The sequence below is a fragment of the Scomber japonicus genome, chromosome 23 (genome assembly GCF_027409825.1).
Source record: "Scomber japonicus isolate fScoJap1 chromosome 23, fScoJap1.pri, whole genome shotgun sequence".
Taxonomy (NCBI): domain Eukaryota; kingdom Metazoa; phylum Chordata; class Actinopteri; order Scombriformes; family Scombridae; genus Scomber; species Scomber japonicus.
In genome coordinates this window covers 11968495-11986767 of record NC_070600.1, presented here as the reverse complement: position 1 = coordinate 11986767, position 18273 = coordinate 11968495, and positions in this window count along the sequence as shown.

Below are 18273 nucleotides of genomic sequence, written 5' to 3'. Positions count from 1 at the left end.
ATATTTGAATGTGTAAAACAAATTTGGGAAAGTTTATAATTCTACAAACCTCCTTGCTTTTCACTCCCTCTGCTCTCCGCCTAATCTCCTTCATGAGAAATCTATTGGATTCCAGCTTTTTATAATATCTGCAAAAAAAACTGTACACCTTGTAAAATAATCTCTCCGTTCCTTTTTGTGTTACTTTTGCATGCACAGCAAAATGGTCTCCCTCAAAGAATGACCTCACTCCCTGAATGAAACGACTGCTGCTGTATCATGTTTCCAACAGCAGGTGGCAGCAGTGGGCTGTGTTTCATCATCATCACTTCCACACTGTGCCATTTGATAGTAAAAGAGACTCAATACAGGAGTGTGGTACAATAGAGAACAGTTGTGGTGGGATATTTAAGAAAGCCAATAAAGTAAAATGATTCTTCACAGTTTCCATGATGTCTTTACTGATAGTTAGTAAACAGTATTTTTTATGTATGGAATAGTGCTTTGGCAGGATATGCTTAAGTCCATGGTACTCCATATACTTCCCAGTATAAACTGACAAATCTAAAGAAGGCAAGTGATGTCGTGAACCTCACAGTGGAGTCGTTCTGTCACCAAAACAATGTTGTCAGACCTTCTGCCACCCACCAACATTGACACCACCACTGAGCAGGCGAAGCTGTCACCTGTGCAGATGCCACAGCTGCCAGCGTGCTACAATGCACTCACCTGTCGAGCCTGCCATTGGCAACTCTTAATCACCTCTTGCTGAGGTGGCTCACTTTGGAGCGCACACGTGCAGGGCCCTGACACTAGCGCACACAAACAAGCCTAATCAAAATATGCTTGTGTGTAAAGGCAAGCACAAACACACACGCGCACATATGCATACTACACACACATGCACTTGCAAGCACAGGAGTGTATTTCATTGCCACACATACCTGGAAGTGAAGGAGGGAAAAACCCCCCACCTAAAAACCCTTATCAGGATCTGGACTGTGACAAGACTTGTGCACAAATTAGGTGAAATTTGAGTGGGAATAACAATATGACAGCTGGCAGTGAGGCACCAAACATCAAGTGTCATATCTATTTTCAGCCTTGACTCAGAGCTGTGTGACAAACAACACCATGCGGCTTCTCAATCAGTCAGCCCGTCTACAGGAAATGTGGCAAAGTAGGCGCTGGATGAGTTTATCCTTTAGAAAAAAATAAGAAATGATCTGAGGCGAAGGTCAAGTCAAAGGTAAAATTGTGAAACTTTGCAAAAGTTTGAGTGTGCCATTTTCACGATTAGCAAAACAAGCTATCAATACTGTCTCTCCAAAGTACTGCAGTAATTCATCCCATGATTCTTTAGGGCATTGGCCTTCATGCTGCTTTTATTAAGGACCACACCCTGACCAGTGCTCAACAAACGCCCACGTCACTAGACTAGCAAGGCCCCACGTGCATTAACGATGGAACACAAGAGAGATGAAAAAAAAAGTGGCTGGGCCTTCTCGAAATGCTATAAAATTAATGCGATTTCCAGAGTTTTTATGAATCGAGCCAGATGCCAAATACATAACTTCAAACAAATTGACTTCCAATTATTGGTGCGGCGCACCACTTCCAGATGTGCAACAGATGGGGCTGGGGCGACCAAAGGTGTCTCAACCCGCGCTTTGTGTTATTCTGCAGTAAAACGGCAGTACAGTTGTATGTGTTTTAAATCACCGTGGGCTGCGGGCTGGAGGTGAAGGGAAGGACAGGGGGATAGTGGAGGAAAAATGAAAGCACATCATTAGGAAAATGTAAATCTACACACTAGCACAGACAGTAGAGCTCCATATGTAGCATTAATACGGTCTGATATTATGTAAAGGCAGATGAGATGCTGAGGCTGAAAGCTGAAGCTGTATCAAGGAGGTGGGGGATTCTGAAATGTAAATGTTAATGTGATCTCTGCTGTATCTTCCAGTGTTGGGATTAAATGGTAAAAAGGAACAATTATGGGACTCGCTTTTTTTGTGCATATGTTAATAGCTTACAATATCCTTGCATGCATAAAGTACATTAGATATGATTAGAAGATATCCATGGTACATAGTTTTATATACCACAAGGTTTTACAATTGTCATAAGTAGCACTACACTTTGTGCTATTGTTAATGGAGTCTCTTCCTGGAAACTTTAAATAATTTGATTAGTCGCTGTTAAAGCTACATAAAAGTAAAACAAATGTGATTCTGAGTAAGAAAAGTAGCTGAACATGGACTTCTTTTCACTGCAGACGAAAACTAATAGAATATCCAATAGTGGTACAGTGTCCTGGGAGGGTCATGGCTCTGATCCCATTATTACCAGAGACTTGGGCCCTCAGGGAGCCAAAATAGCTGTGTATTTTTCCCAGAGCCCATACTGAAGCAGTCTACTGGGGGCCTATCTACTTCACTAGCAGTCTGCCAGAGCACCACAGGCCTCCCGCCCCCACCTCACCCCACATCCCCCTCTGATCCTGAGGGCCAAAGAGCTTCTCCTCACTTCTCTGTTTTCACGTATCTTAGGATGTCTATTCAAATACAGAGCCTTGTGTAATCTGGGTGACCTTGGACTAAATGGAAGCTGCTGAGGAGAAGTCCCTGATTGATTTGTAATTCAAAAGAGGAGTTATGGCCACTGTGCCCCCACCTGCCCCTGCCTCCAGGAAACCCCCTGCCACCACCCACCACCACCACCACCACCCCTCCCACCTCCCAAAAACAAAACGAAGAGCAACATTTAAAAGCAGTCCTCTGTCCTCTGCTTCCTAATGTTTGGTGAGTTTAGGGAGCAGGGCAGCTGGGTAAATGTCAGATTTAGGCATAGTAGGTGCAGTGTGGTGGGATAGGGAGGAGGTGATGGTGGTGTGTGTGTGTGGGGGGGGGGGGTGTTGGGGGAGAGCATCAAGATGATCATCATTAGCAGAGGAAGATAATTGGCGCTGCATGGGCCCCTGCGTTTGGGCGCTCTGATGGGCATCTCGTCTGCATTATTCATTCATCTTCTCTCTCTCTCTCTCTCCCTCTCTCTCTCTCTCTCCCCTACTCTCCCTCTCCTGTTCCTTCTCTCGACCCAGGGCAGACGCTGGTCCTTAGGAGCTGGACTCATCTATTATAGATGGGTAATTGTTTATTAAATGCAGGCCTGACCCTATTATGCCTATTACCCATGTGCCGCACACCAGTGAGACTCTATTTTTCCATATTCTAGCAGATCTGACAATCCCCTGTCGAGGACGTGAGGCCGCATGGCGTGAGAAAGTGTCAGCATCCACGGCTGCGGACAGAGAAAGGGGAGAAAAAAATAGACAGAGATAGTAAAGAGGAGGAAGCCGGCAGGGAGGAGAGGAAAGGAGAAGAGGATGATGAAAAATAAAGCCAATGCCCGTGTGGCTGCCACTGGCCAAAGAAGTCTCTCTCTCCTTCTCCTTCAAGGCTTGAATGGATGGAGGCAAAGACAAAGGGTGAGCTAAAGAGATGCTTTGCTTCTCATTACACTGACTCCTAATCTACCTCTGCCCTATCCTGGGCAATCCCTGCTCCAGGCATTTGGAGGCTAAAGCTTCAAACTAGGCATTTGTCCAAAGCGGATTCATTACCTTAGATAGGACTACCAATGAGCCTGCTAAAATGTCACATTTAAAACTCACACATGAGCCAGAGTCGAGCCAAACTGACACTAGAGGTCAGTATTGTAACAGAGTTCAGATGCCCTGCTCTTTCACTACCAGACAACAGTGAGCTGAAAGCAGACGCAGACATTACAAAAGATAGGAAAGACTGGAAAAATAATTCAGGTAATGGAAATGAATTGAAATGAAATGATTAAGTTCAGTTAATTACTCGGTAGCTTAGGCAAATCAGCTTAACTTATATCAAAATCATTATTTCAGCCAGAACGGCAGATTCACTGGGAAGATATTTAGCCAACATGTACTTAAACCAGTGTATGTAAAGTAGGATTGGGCTAATGGATTAGATCTAATACATGTGGCACTCGGTATAGTGACAAAAATAAATGTGCTATTAGAAATTATAGGGCTGGGAGAACCATACTGGATCAATTTGAAGCCACAGATGGCTCAGAGGAGCGAAGGGTGGTGGTGGTGACATGTTTCTTTGTCACCGTTCAAGTATTTATATCACCTCAGTATCACCTTGTGAATGACAGTCCTGCTAAATACTAACTTCTTGTTCGGGAAAACAGTTAAAACAGTTCACTCTCATACTGTGAACAAAGTCAAAATACTCAGTGAGATGTCTCTACAACACAACACTGAGGAGAAAGGGAAAATATCGCCTGGTTTGGGTGTACTGCTGTGCTGCGGTGATGTAGTGATCTGCATGATGGCATGTCACTGGTTATTGGCTGGGTTGAGAGTGATTAACATGGGGTGTTAATTAGTGGGTCGTCAAGAGTGGGTGTGTGGCTAACGACACGGCTCTGAACAGCTCGGTCACACATAAACACACAGCGCAGCTCAGGCCTCCTTTTACAATTAAAATGAATTTGACAATTAGTGCAGAGGAAAATAATTTAAATTACATCTCTTAATATGTTAGGTTTAATCAAAGGCAGAAAAAAAGAAGATACAGCAAATTAAAGGATTTCAACAGAAACATCGAATTAGAGGACATGCTCAGGAAGATTCAAAGAACATTATAGGAAATGTAAATGATGACTTTTAGTGATATATGAGGAAAGTCTTTTGTTTCACCCTGTGTTTGAAATTATGTCAAATTATTATGGATCACATGAAAAAAGATGAAGCTAAATGGAAACGAATGAAACAAAGATTTTTTTATCACAACTCCAAGCAATATTTACTGATAAAATGGAGAGCAAGAAAGAATGCTGTCATTGAAATTTACCAGCCAAAATGACCAGAAATGTAAATGTAATTTTGTATTGAGTGGACCATAAAAAGGAATAAAGCCTAAAAAACTGAAACTGTAATAATAATAATACAGTTGCAGTTAAAATACTACTACTACTACTACTACTAATAAAGAAAACTCTATCTAGAGCAAATCAATAAAGCGTTATTTACAACCTTTTCTAATTTAAAAGCACTCGTACAGAAATAAGAGGCGGCCAGCAGGAATTCCAGTAGCAGATTTGCCGTAATGCTGTTGAGTTGATTAGAAGAGTGAGAGGAGAGTGACTCCGAGAGTGAGTGAGTAAGAAGAGAGGAGGGAGTGAGTGAGAGTCAAGCCGCCCCTCTTCCCAAAGCTTATTTATTCCTCCAGCATCCAGCCCACTGATTAGGCAGCTACAGACACTCTTAATGCCTCCCCACAATGAATGAGCTACTGCAATTTCAATGGGCTTATCTGTTGTGCTGTGTTCAGTAAATAATGCCTCAGCTGTCACTGCCCTCGAACGCATCATCCATGTAGCTAATGCTATGTTGGGATTAGCCGTGTTGAATGAAGTCTTGTCACCGAGCAGGGGAAGCTGTGCCAAGCTCTAAACAGTTTACAGGACCCTCCGCCCCAAGTGGAACAAATAGAATGTAATTAAGGAGAGATGAGAGCATGGAGGAGGTGTATTCAGACAGGGATGCACACACACAAACACATACTCTCAAACGCACATTTACCCCTGCAAATGCAAATGCCTCTTTGTTAGTTGCCATGCCTTTTAATACCCAGAGAGAGTAAAATACCTTTTTTTCCACATTATGGAATTTGTCATGTTCAGTTGGAGCTGTCATAGCTAGAACAGTGTGCGCTAATGTGTGTAATCTGCTTTGCAACACATCAATTATGATGGATATTGCTCCACCGCCATGCTTCCAGGGTTTTTATATAAGCCTGCAGGGGAATCAGTCTTTTCTTGTTAGGCAACCTGTTTAGTAAATAATGATCCACTTTGAGCCTGGCTGATGCCGTATAATGTGATGTGTGTGCATGAGTGTACACATGTGTGCCCGTGTGTGTGTGTCTACAGTGTAGCACGTGTGTGGCAGTGCTTTGGTGCACGAGGATCAAGCCTACTAGATCAAAAAACACTTACGTGCAAGCTGGAATTCAATCATGCCAGCACTGTGAAACCCACGTCACTGAGAAACCTCGCCCGCTTCTGAAGGTGCTACGACGCCATATTTAAAAACTACAAATACTATGAGTGATTTGGATTAAGTATTGATAAGTATTTTCAGAGCTGTCTGAGCTAACGAAGAGACAGACATATAAATAATTAGACCTTACATCATGTTAAAAGAAATTTTAATTTAAGTTCACAAATCGTCTTATACCTGTCCCTGGTTTTCTTGTAGAGATGTTTGCAGTTGCAGGTACACCACCTTCTATTATCATCACCCCTTCCTCTTATCTGATATTACTCACACCTTTATTTATCTGTTTTACCACATTTACTTCCTACTGTCCCTTACTTTCCACTTTCTCTTTCTTCATGGCTGTGTGTGATCCCTTGCTCTCTTTTGCCACCAATTCTTTTTCTCTCTCTCTCTCTCTCTCTCTCAGGCAGGATCGTTTTATGAACTCCTTTCACTCGCTCTATGAATTATGTTTCTCCAGCTCATGCGCTCTGCCTTGCTTTCCCCCAGACAGGGCAGCAGAAAACACTGAGAGAAAGGGGCAAAGATTTAATCTCATATACTTGCTCCGAATCCTGCGGACACACTCCAATTCTCTCTCCATCTTTAACACAGTCCTATTCTTCTCTGCGGACTACAGCTTTGAAGAAGGACAGTCTTTTTTAAACTATCCTTAACTTTTGCTTGGCTTTGAATCATTCACCTTCTAGTTTTCTCTTTTTCACAGACACAGAAGACAGGGCTACAACATTTTGTTAACTTACCCAGAGCAACCTCCAATGACCGAAAAACAGTAGGGATAACAGTGTTTCATTTGCCAAAACACATTATGATAAAACACACAAGTTGTTTGCACTTTTCAGTTAAGGAACACAGTTCTCTAAACTTCAGGGCCCACCCTGCAAGCTGGCTCTCAAGCTGGACTAATATTTTGCCAATATGCTTGGGAGGGGCTTTAGCTCGTGGCCTTTTGTGAGCTGCAACGGATAATATGGAGATTCCTGTCAGATCCTCACTACTCTACACTTTATTCAGTCAGTCAGTCAGTCAGTTAGGCAGTCTGTCAGCAGGGCAGAGAGGCAGGTAACAGACAGGGAGAGAGAGGCCCTTCACTCCTAGATGAACACATTCTTTAGTGTCAGCATAAAACCCTGAGCTGCACTGGGACCCACTCACAGACACGGCTCTGTGTATGTGTTTTTCTTTTGCGTGTTGCGAGTGTGCAGTAGAGATGTATGTGGGCATTCATGTGTCTTTGTACACCTCTGTCAGACTGAAAAACCACTGAGATTTTGGAGGCTTAATCTGAGATTGGGACAGACACCACTGGATATTCTATTTACTCCATGCAAGCTGCTCCCCAATGTCCCATAAAGCCCCTCGCCTCTGAACTAAGCTGGTCAGGGTTAAAGCTCCCCAGTGACGAGACTGAGTACCTGCCCAGAGTGTGTGTGTGTGTGTGTGTGTGTGTGTGTGTGTGTGTGTGTGTGTGTCTCGGCGTGTTTATGTGTAATCTGTCTATGTGAACACACAGCTCTCTCTCTGGTGTAATGGCTTTATTTATGAAGTGGCACCAGCAGTAACAGGCAGGCGATAAAGGAGGAGATAGTGCAACAAAGTCGCACGCCATGCTGTGGCCTCCAGCCATGCTATCCTTGTGGCTTTTGAAAGATTGATACTATTTGACAGTATGTGTTTATCATGCGAGTGAGAGGCAGGAGAGGTGAAGTAAATACTGCTGCTAGAAAGACAGAGTATAGTAGGTGATAATTCTGTCTCTGCAGGAATGTGTTTACTTTGACTACTGAGAGTGGAGGGCTTTTTAAAAGCTGATGTAAAGATGATGATGTCCATTACGCAAGAAATTTGTCGGTAAAACTTTTCTGTTGTGAAGATTTTCCACCAAAACACGACATGAAAAGTAAAGATGTACAGTAGAATCTGAAAATCTGAACAGCAACAGACATATCAACATGTTTTATTCCAGTAATCCATTTACCAGAAAACAATGAGATAAATCCTTTCACATTATAATTTAGAACATATTTCTTATGAATTCAAAACTTCAACACACATGAGCTTAACTGAACAAAAGCCACAACTTGCTTTTTTTGGGGGTTTTTTGTTTGGTTTTCTACACACCCACCTCGGGCACACACATACTGTACACACACACACACACACAGACATACACACACATATACACAGAGGTGTGCCTCTAAAAACAGAAAATGAGGACATTTCCTTAGTATTCCCCATGGCAGTAGCCTGCTGGCCAATGAGACCAGCAGGTTTCTTAGAGATGCAGAAACCTGTTGGAACACACAGAACTCATTCAAACTCTTCTGTTTGTCCTTTTCCTCTCTTCCCCTTTTTCTTCTGTGGTACTTTCCAAACTCTCTCTCTCCCTCCTGCACACTGTACTTAAAAGTTTGTATGAGTGACTGAAAGCATTAACCTCTTTACCGCAGCCTCCACTCCAACACACCTGTGCACCGGGTAAACCCATCATTAAAATTAACATATGACTTGCCATTAAATGAGCACATTCACCATGTTTTTCTTTCTCGTGCCATTGCAAGCAAACTGCTGACTGAACACAACGGTTCTCTGGGGTACCATTCCTGAGTTGTTTACCTGAATAACTAACATGATTTAGAGTTTCATTCAGACACAACGACACTGAATTGATGGCGTCTGACTGTGACCAACAGTGCATGACGGCAAAAAAACAGCGGTGCATTCACATGCACAATGAGAACATAGTTTAATGTAGACCAAATGCCTACACAAGTGCAGTTACTGAGCAAAATAGCTTGCTGAAAAGTTGATTTGTGAGGCAAGGCTGCTGTCATCACAATCACCTAGTGTGTGTGTCAGAAAAGAGAAACTAAAGAGAAGACGAGGTGAAGACACTTTCTCACCGCTCATGACTCCTCAAGACTAAATATAGCGTCTGGCTTTCGTAGCCTTTGTTAGATCCCATATTTCAGTCTGACCCCGATCTGAAGATAAAGCAGGAGCTCACTGTTTCTCCTCTTGTCTCTTTTTTTAACTCTGATGATCCCCCCACCCCCCCTAAACTGACTGAATTGTGCCTAAATTTACAGCTAAAACAACAGAGCGTGGGCCTTTCAGATGTGTCATCTCAGTAAACTGCTCGTTTATTAGCGGAGATGTTATATTCGCTGTCATGCCGAGGTCCCATCTTGTTTTGCCAGGTGGACTACGGGGGCCCTTCCCGCCTGTTCGGGCTGACTGTTTTGATCCAAAGCAGCTGGTAGGACGCGATACCCGTTTAGTCTGAGAAATCAGCTTGTACAAACACACACCTCGCTCGCTCCGTAGCTCGGCACAGGCCAGTGCATCTGCCAGCCATTATAACCTCATATCTGCCTTGTATCAGCCTTCTTGCAAAATAAGCCAGATCCTGTTTCCAAGCCAGCAAATAAACAAAACAAACCTCAGGCATCATTATTCATTATTAAAGGTGATATGGCTGAGGCAAGGGTATTTTTGACAAAGTACACCTGCACTGCCCACATATTTCCTTTCCACCCTCAGAAAGTGGCTCGGTCTGCATACCCAAACTCTCATGGGAGATGCCAAGTGCTACTCACAGGTGTGGTGGGTTAAACTTGCTGCAACTGACACGGGGGATGGGCGACATATCTTTAAATTATGCGATCACCTCATGTGGAATGCATTCATTTTTATTCATTTATTCATTTTTTCATCAAACACAAAAGCTTGGGTAAGTTAGTGTAAGAACCTGTGAAAACCTCTAACTTATGGAAAACTCTTGTAGTCATCCTGACACATACAAGGTACAAACATGCAGCTGATGGCTGTATGTTGTCAGTCATTCCAATGCAAAACTGCCAGGCTGATGAAAAGAAAAGTGCTGCGTTAAGCAACTCTGGGGTGTCACAGTGGTTGAAGTTAACTCGTAGGCCTACTGAGCGCTTCTCCCCGGAGTGCAAAATTGTTACAAAGTAAGGAAACGCTTTTGTGTTGATGGAGGGAAACCGAAAGCCACTACGGTTGGTTACGAGGACTTGAAGCTTGAAGACACCCTCGCCGCACTTTTAGTGAGAGACGGCAAGAAAGGAAGCTAAAGACTGAGGAAAAAGGCGAGGGGAAAAGAGGCATAAGAGATGGAATGAGAGAAGAGTTTTGTGAGTGCAAATTAATGTGGATGTGTTTGAAAGGGTGAAAGGGAGGTGGGTAGTTTTGCCTTGTTTTCTTTGGCGCACCTGCCCGGAGAAGCAGCCACGAACAGGAAGGTCTAAAAGTTAATTACATCAGCTGTCTGAGCCAAAATAAATGTCAGCTGCAATGATGGACGCTGCAACACCTCCTCGCCTCTCGGTTACTTCTCAGCAGGCACTTCACCTGCTTTAAGTTAGATATCTCAGTGTAAATGACTTGGATACAATTCTATAATTCTAAAAACAGCATTTCTGAGAGTGAAAAGCATTTTGTCTTATTCTGTAAAAAGTCTACATTGGGCCTGAGTTTTTGTCCATCTCTCTGCTAATTTTTCTGCATCTGTTTCTCCCTATGCCTCTTCATGCATGCGGATTTGCTTCTGAGTCACCACCATATTGGCTTCCCCCTAGCTATGTTCATTAACCAAGCCTTGCTCCAAAGCACTGCTCCTGGTCTTTCTTGCTCCTTAATCATTCTTAATTTCACATAACACCTACGGGTGTCCTTCCTAGCCCACTGCTTCCACCACTCCAGCCCCTCTGGCCTCCCCTCCTGCGTTGTCAAGCCACAGCTCTTCACACACCCCAAAAGACTGCTGGTACCAATCCAAACCCCTGAGCCTCCACGCCATTCAACCTCCAAGCCATGTGGACGTTAAGACATGTTATCTCGCAGTACACTCTGATGATCCCTGGAACATTAGCATAACTTAACACAGCACCTCTGGTCAGCCTTTGTAAATCACTACAGTGAGAGAGAGCACACTTTGACACTTGGAATGAGATAATGTCCTCTACTATGGGGTCATAACAAAAAAAAAATAAAAAATTGTATAAAGTCTATCTAACAGACTTTGGACTTGGAGTTTAAAGGCTTATATGACGCCAAAATACTGCACAGCTGTTTATAATACTATGAGACAGGCTTTCACAACTCTGAAAACTTATCAAAACCGCAATCATTTGATCTTTCATCGCAACAATCGCCAAGTATACAGTAGAAATATGGTGTTCACATTACAAAGCTATCTACCGGGAGTACGTGATTGCCAGCCAAATGCAGATCTCGAAAGTTGAGTCAGGTTCAGCTAGTTTGACAGATGACCCTGCATTTTTTTTTTTTTTTTGCTGGAGCCCTCTGTGTCCGGAACCCCATGGGTATTATCTGTCAACACATAGTGCCGGCCAATCACAAGTTAAACCCTGTTACTTTACTGTTTGCCTTACATTTGTCAAGATGAAGGATGAAATGTTTGTCACCAAATGATTCCAAAGTTGTAAAATACATTGCTTTAGCATCTGACAAGCTTTCAAACTCATGAATATATCACTAAAGCAATGTATTTCATCTTATTTCATCTTTCATCAATACCTGTAAGATAGTGAAGTGATTTCTTTCTATTTTAGATCTGAATTCTACACTAAACTCAATGATGATGCTTAAAATTTGGGGTTTTGCTTTCCTTGCTAGCCTGCTAGCTATCAGGTCAACAAACAGTTAGCCATATTAACATTAGTGAAGCTTTAATTTGATATTTGAACTTGTGCTCTAATCAGGAGAGACAGTGACAGTGTGAGTTAAGACACCTGAGAGCCCTTTTATTGCTTTGAAACACTGTACTGCCTGTGCTGCCTGTGCATCTTACTCTGAGATATTGTGAGGTAAGAGTGGGTGGGCAGATGGCGGAAGGTGGCATGTCTTCCTCACACTGTCAATTCTCGCATCCTCTCCCTCTCTTGTCTTCCTCTCTCCTCTATAGTCTCCTCTCCTCTTCTTTCCACTCATGGCGTTAGCAGTGCGTGGGAGTTGCTCAGGAGACATCATCATGAGCCACTTCACTCGAGTGCTGCCTTCAATCAGCCCTCAAATTAATATTAATCATTTCACCCCCCCCCCCCCCCCCACACACACACACACACAACAACCCTTTCGTCTCTGCGCTGCCCCTGATAAATACTGATTTGAAGAAAAGCAGCAAATAAAGTATTTACAGGCATGAATGGAATGTATGTCAATGACCACATCTTTATTATGTCTTTCTTTCTTTCTCTCTACGTCTACTTTCTGTCCCAGTGGTTTTACGGTTCAAACCGCCGTTAAAACCTTAATTGTCCCTAATCACTGCTGAAGGTCATGGCTACTCAGCAATACATCTCCCTTCCTCTGACCTGTACTCTTCTCTTTTCTCTTACTCTTTTCCAGCCCTCTATATTTATCTTCTCTCCTCAGGACAAGGCACTGAAACCAGCTGTCTATTATGAATCTTCAAAAAAAGAAAAAAGGGAAAAAAGGGTAAAAGGGTAAGATAATTAGGAGCTTAGTTTTTTAACTTTTATTTTTCATAAGAACATATACGAAACGGACATCTACTGCTTTGCTATTAGCAGGCATGCTGCCTCCCAGAGAGAAATATACGGATAAAGAATGAGAGATGGGAAGAAAATATGAGTCATAAAATCAAAAGTGATCATCCAGTGGAATGCGTGTGTGTGGGTGTGTGTCTGTGTGTGTGTGAGAACGAGTGTTGAAGATGGCTGAAGGTCAGGGAGACATTGAGGCAATCACACTAATGAAAACAAACGAGGGATGCAGTTGGAGGGAGAGGAAGAAAGAGAGAAAGGGACACAGGGAGAGATAGATAAAAAAAGAGAGAAAGGAAGTGTCTGAGTGTGCATATATGTGTGTGTGTGTGTGTGCGTGTGTGAGTGAGTGTGTGGGAGGAGAGATAGCCTGCCTTACCTCAGACTAATCAAACACAACACAGTGCTATATAGGGCTGGTGAGAATGTACAGATACACAAGCGAATTCTCACAGCTTGCCATGTACTGTTCTTTTATTTACATGCCCTCCTAACCTTTAGTGAGACTGGAGGACGCACACAGACACACACATACACATGCACACTATACTGTACATACGCAGGCAAACACACACAAACACACATACACATGACAGTAGCAATATGTGAAGGTTATTCCTGCAGAGGGATGACAGTGTTTATTCAGGGCTAGCAGGCACACTCTGTGACATTCAGCTTGGAGAAAATGATTAATGCTACAATATACATAGGCACGAGGAAAAAGGAAAAAGTGTTGAAAAAAGTGTTGAACTATTCCTTCACAGAGAGCAGAGGCTTTGTATCCACATATACATATGGTGCTACATTTTTATGTCTGCAAGAACGGGTTGAAATTGCAGTGATTATGAATCTAATATCTAATGCTTTGTCAGTTTTCATATCAAAAACCCCTAATTAATTCAAACATGTTTTAATATAAAGGGACAAGGCGAGAGAGAGAGAGAGGGAGAGAGAGAGTGAGAGAAAGAGGAATAAGAAAGGAATCAAAAGTTTGATTCTGAAGAAAAGAGAGGGTAGGCGGGAAGGAGAGACGTACATGAGATGTAAGTGAATAAAACCTCCATTACCAGATTGAATGTAAAGGAAGCGTGTTTTTAATTAACATTGCTTCTAATTAATGAGTAGTTATAGATCAAAAAGAGAGAGAGATACAGAGGCTCATGTGATGCGATGTACAGTGCACACACACATTCACACTGCCTAAAATACACATGCACATAATCACACTGTAATTGCGCTCCCCACCTGACAACATGCTATCCAACCATCAGTCAACATGTGGACCTGACGGCTTCCCACCAATAACAGGAGGTGGAGATCATTGAGATATTAGTAGTAATCAATAAGCAGAGGGCCTACCACTGCATATAAACCTTCTCTAGAGGAAAGGCACTGCCTCAGGCAGAGAGATGTGAGGAGCAGTGTAAAAACACGCACCGCAAAACATACCAAGGCCTAAAATTGTATATTTTTTAAAAACAAATGGTCCTGCTGGAAGTTGCTTTCAAGAATTGTTTTGAACCTAACATCACTGGGGGCAAAGAAACATATTTTTATTATGAGAGCATCTTCTTTAAAAAAACTCAGAATCCTTGATTAGCCATCCACTGTTCTGCCTGTGAGATGCTATCACTATGTAGAACTGTCACAGACTCTTAGCACAATTGAAAGTTATGTGAATATATGTTATATGATAGATTTGACTCATCTTTTGAGTCATTATGGTGACACTCCTTCATAAACAGAATCCAGTTACAATATGCAGAGAAGTCTGTAGCTGAAACCTTAAAAATATGGTGTCTCCACAGCAAAGGGTGTTAAAGGGTTGAATACCGATTAAGGTAGGTGGTTTTGAAATAAAAGATAAGAGATGATTTGCAAGGACATGGGGTCAAAAGGTTACAACAATAAAGATACATTTAGGATGGAGGATGTGTGTATGAAATGAAAGGAAGAAGAGAACAGTTGAGGTAGTTTTTAAAAATATATTTCACACCATGTCAGTTAAGATGTTATTAGTTTGAGCCCTGTAAAAAATCAGCACATTACAAAACAGGATGTTATGGTGAATCAGCCACCTACATACATAAACCTGCTATGGAGGATTAAAGTGAACTGTAAAACAATGTCTACTTCAGTATAGTCTATTCATTTCTACTGTTTTTATCAGAGAATGTGTAAGATCTGCCAATTGAGTAACACTCTATAACTCAATTGGTATTCAATTCAGGGAAATTCCTCAAACAAGTGCCAATACCATAAAACAAGACAAATTAAGACCATCACTTTACCAGTAAGAAGACAGACCCTCTCCAATCTAGAAAAGTTGTCAAACAAGTTACTTTTAATAGGAAACATGTTAAATGAAATTACATCATCTACTAAAAAATGAAGACTCTAAATTAATCATTTGGAATGTTAAGTGCAAGACTTATCTGGCTGATTGGCCAGGTCAACTAACCAACCACACAGCCAGCCAGCCAGTCAATCCAACAGTCAGCAATCCATTAAATCAGCAAACGATCCAGTCACCCGGGCAGCCAAACAAACTGAGTCAGCAGCTCTCAGACAGCATCCTGGCTGAGCTGAGCAGCTCTGTGCAGGCCTATTCCACTTCAGAGGAAGCCCTCCAGTTTATTTTTCATTGGAAGGGGATTTGGCTGCTATCAAGTGTTAGCAGCCCAGTATCAAACGCACGTCTGGCTTGTAAACAGGCAGCTGGCAGCTCTCCAAGCTCCCCACAGTGTGCAGCACGGACGAGCTGAGTGGAGTTGTGACACTGATCCCAGCCCTATCACTCCCCAACAGCCAGCGCTAATAGACCCTTCAAACACTCTCACCTCTATCTATATTTTATTTGAGACATGCCAAGTCTGTTGTGTGTACATGTGTTTATGTGTGTGTTTGTGTGCTATTACTCTGAATGTGCATTATGTTGTGTGTGAGTGTGTGAGTGTGTGTGTGTGTGTGTGTGGGAGAGTGTGCGTCGTCTGCCTCCCGCGTGTCTCCCTGGATGAGGCATCTTCTTTATTGCTTGTTGACATGGATCCCTTTAGCCCTTAACAGGAGTCAGCGGGAGGGCTAAGCTGCTAACCAGCCACTCTGAGACACACACACACACACACACACACACACACACACACACACACACACACACACACACACACACACACAGAAACTCACACATCGCACTGCCTCACCAGTCGAAAAGCATTATTCAGCAGGTCAACAGGCACTCTCACTGCTTGGTTTTGTGTGTGTGTGTGTGTGTGCGTGCTGTTTGTGTATACAGTATGTGCGTATGTGCCAGATGTTTATGTGTGTGCTTGCACTGAGCGCTTCAGGCTAAGGCACTCAGAGTGAAATTATGTTCTCAGACTGGCTCCGTGTTGCCCTCTTTATCCTGACAGGCGAGGAAACAGCCACAAATAAATAAGCAGAGAGCTCTCTCCCCAGACGTGACCGCCATGGCATACTAGCACTCCAGAAGACAGCGTGAAGAAAACAGAATTGTATTTTATTGTAGGGCAGCAGGGGACTGTGACTCGATAAGCATGGTGTATTTGTTGTATTTGTGCCACTTAAAGTAAAGCTGCTTCTGTGGGAATAGTTAAGGGGGCGTGTGAGGATACAACAAGCATGAGAAATTAGCTTCAGGGGCAAGGGCCATTTACAGTTCCAGGCAAGTTCTTTTAATGCAACAAAACTGCACATTATGGGATATTATAAAAAGCTTATCTTTGAAGTTGAATTTGAATTTTAAATGATCTTGTTTTCAAAAATAATGATATTTTTTTCACTGTAAGCTGAACTCTGCTGTGCTTTGTTCAAGTAATTTATTTCATATTCCACCTGTATTGTGGTACTGTATAATAAAAGAATAAAACTGTCACATTCACATTTTATACATTGGCTACAGATGCTCTCCACACTCACACAGGTGTTTCCACTTATATAAGCTAATTAGACCTCTGTTCAGAATGAAATTAAGTGGAGCTGTACTCGAATTGTGTGAGGTCACCAAGCTCCATGAACCAATACTGTAGGTGCAACAAATACTGAACAGACCCACACAGTCTTCAGATGAGGGATGAGTTCCAATACCAATACTACCATATTATTTAGTGTGCTAGAAAGTAAGTAGTATGTCCCAATACATAGTATGTCAAATACAGTATGAACCAGGATATCCTGCTATTCAGTGAAAAAAAAGACAATTCCTGCTGTAAAGATATTACCTGAATGAAAACATACTGTGCATAATCTATGTGCACATGCATGCATAGAACATGCTCAGTAGAGATTTCCATCAGCTGAGACAGCTAAGTTCCAGTTTAGCCCTCTGGCTAACCTGAATGGGGATAAAACAATTAAATCATGCTGCTCTTCTAGACTTTTAAAATTTGATTGGACTGAGTGGATCAAACTCCAATAGACAGATGTCTCTTTCACGAGTGCAATGACAGAAGCTAGTGCAATGACAGACGCTGCAATGACAGATGAAGTAATATGTCCCAGTTGTATGCATACTGTATGCAACAGTACATACTTTGTGAGGACAGCAGCAGTGCATACTAAAAGCAAAACATGGAAGTATGTGATTCAGAATGCAGCAGAGGTTTACACCTGTGTAGGTATACCAAAGGTGTGAAGGGTTCTTACCTTGACAGTCTACAACAACATTAGCTAATTTAATATTAATAAATTTAGCTAATAAGTCATTAGCTAGACCTTTGTGGTTTTCCAAGAATGGAAAAAGTTTTAGATTGCAGAAACATGAAACATTGCATCAGGAAATGTGCAAATTAAAGGACTATATTTATTATTATCACTCAGTCATAACTATAGTCTGATATTAGCTTTTTGATGGTGACAGCGATAAATATTTGAGCGTTTAAAATCTGATTAAAACATTTTGACACAAACACGTTTTTTATATACAAACAACAGGATTACTTAAATGTATTTCTGAAAACCCTGGCAAAGATATGTAATGCGTGTCTTATTGTACAGTTTAGAAATAAACTCGTCTTGACCTCAAACATGTATTTACCACTCTTGTTACTGTAATTATAATTGTTATCAGGCAATATAAAGTGCATGGCGATACAATATTTCGGCAATAAGCACGCTTCACATCCACATCTGAAATCTACATTAGAACACATTGATGATATATTAACATAAGAAAATCAGCATTCCTTCATTTGAGTTTATTTTTTTATTTCTAACTAAATGTCAAATAGTAAAGAGGTGAAAGGAGGTAAGTTTTAAGGTCTTATGTAATTGCTTCCCAGCATGAACCTCTAGAACACAGTAAATTGTGACTCACAACCCGCCTCCTCAATACCACATTAAAGTCGAACTTTCAGCCTCACCCAAAGGTTTTCACCCTCACCCTCACTGTAAACAGCAATAAGCTAATGTGATGGCTGACCTTAGCGAATATTCAGTTCATACAAACAAGGTCTCGTTGGAGAGAGTTATTGAGCACACAAAGGCAGAGGCCAGGTTGTGTAGTTTCATGATGAACAGCCATTTTGTTTTTGCTTTTCTAGCCAGAGGGAATGTAATCGATTTTTTGTGTTGACAGCAGTTTTATTTAAATGTCCATGACAATAATAAAAAAAAAAG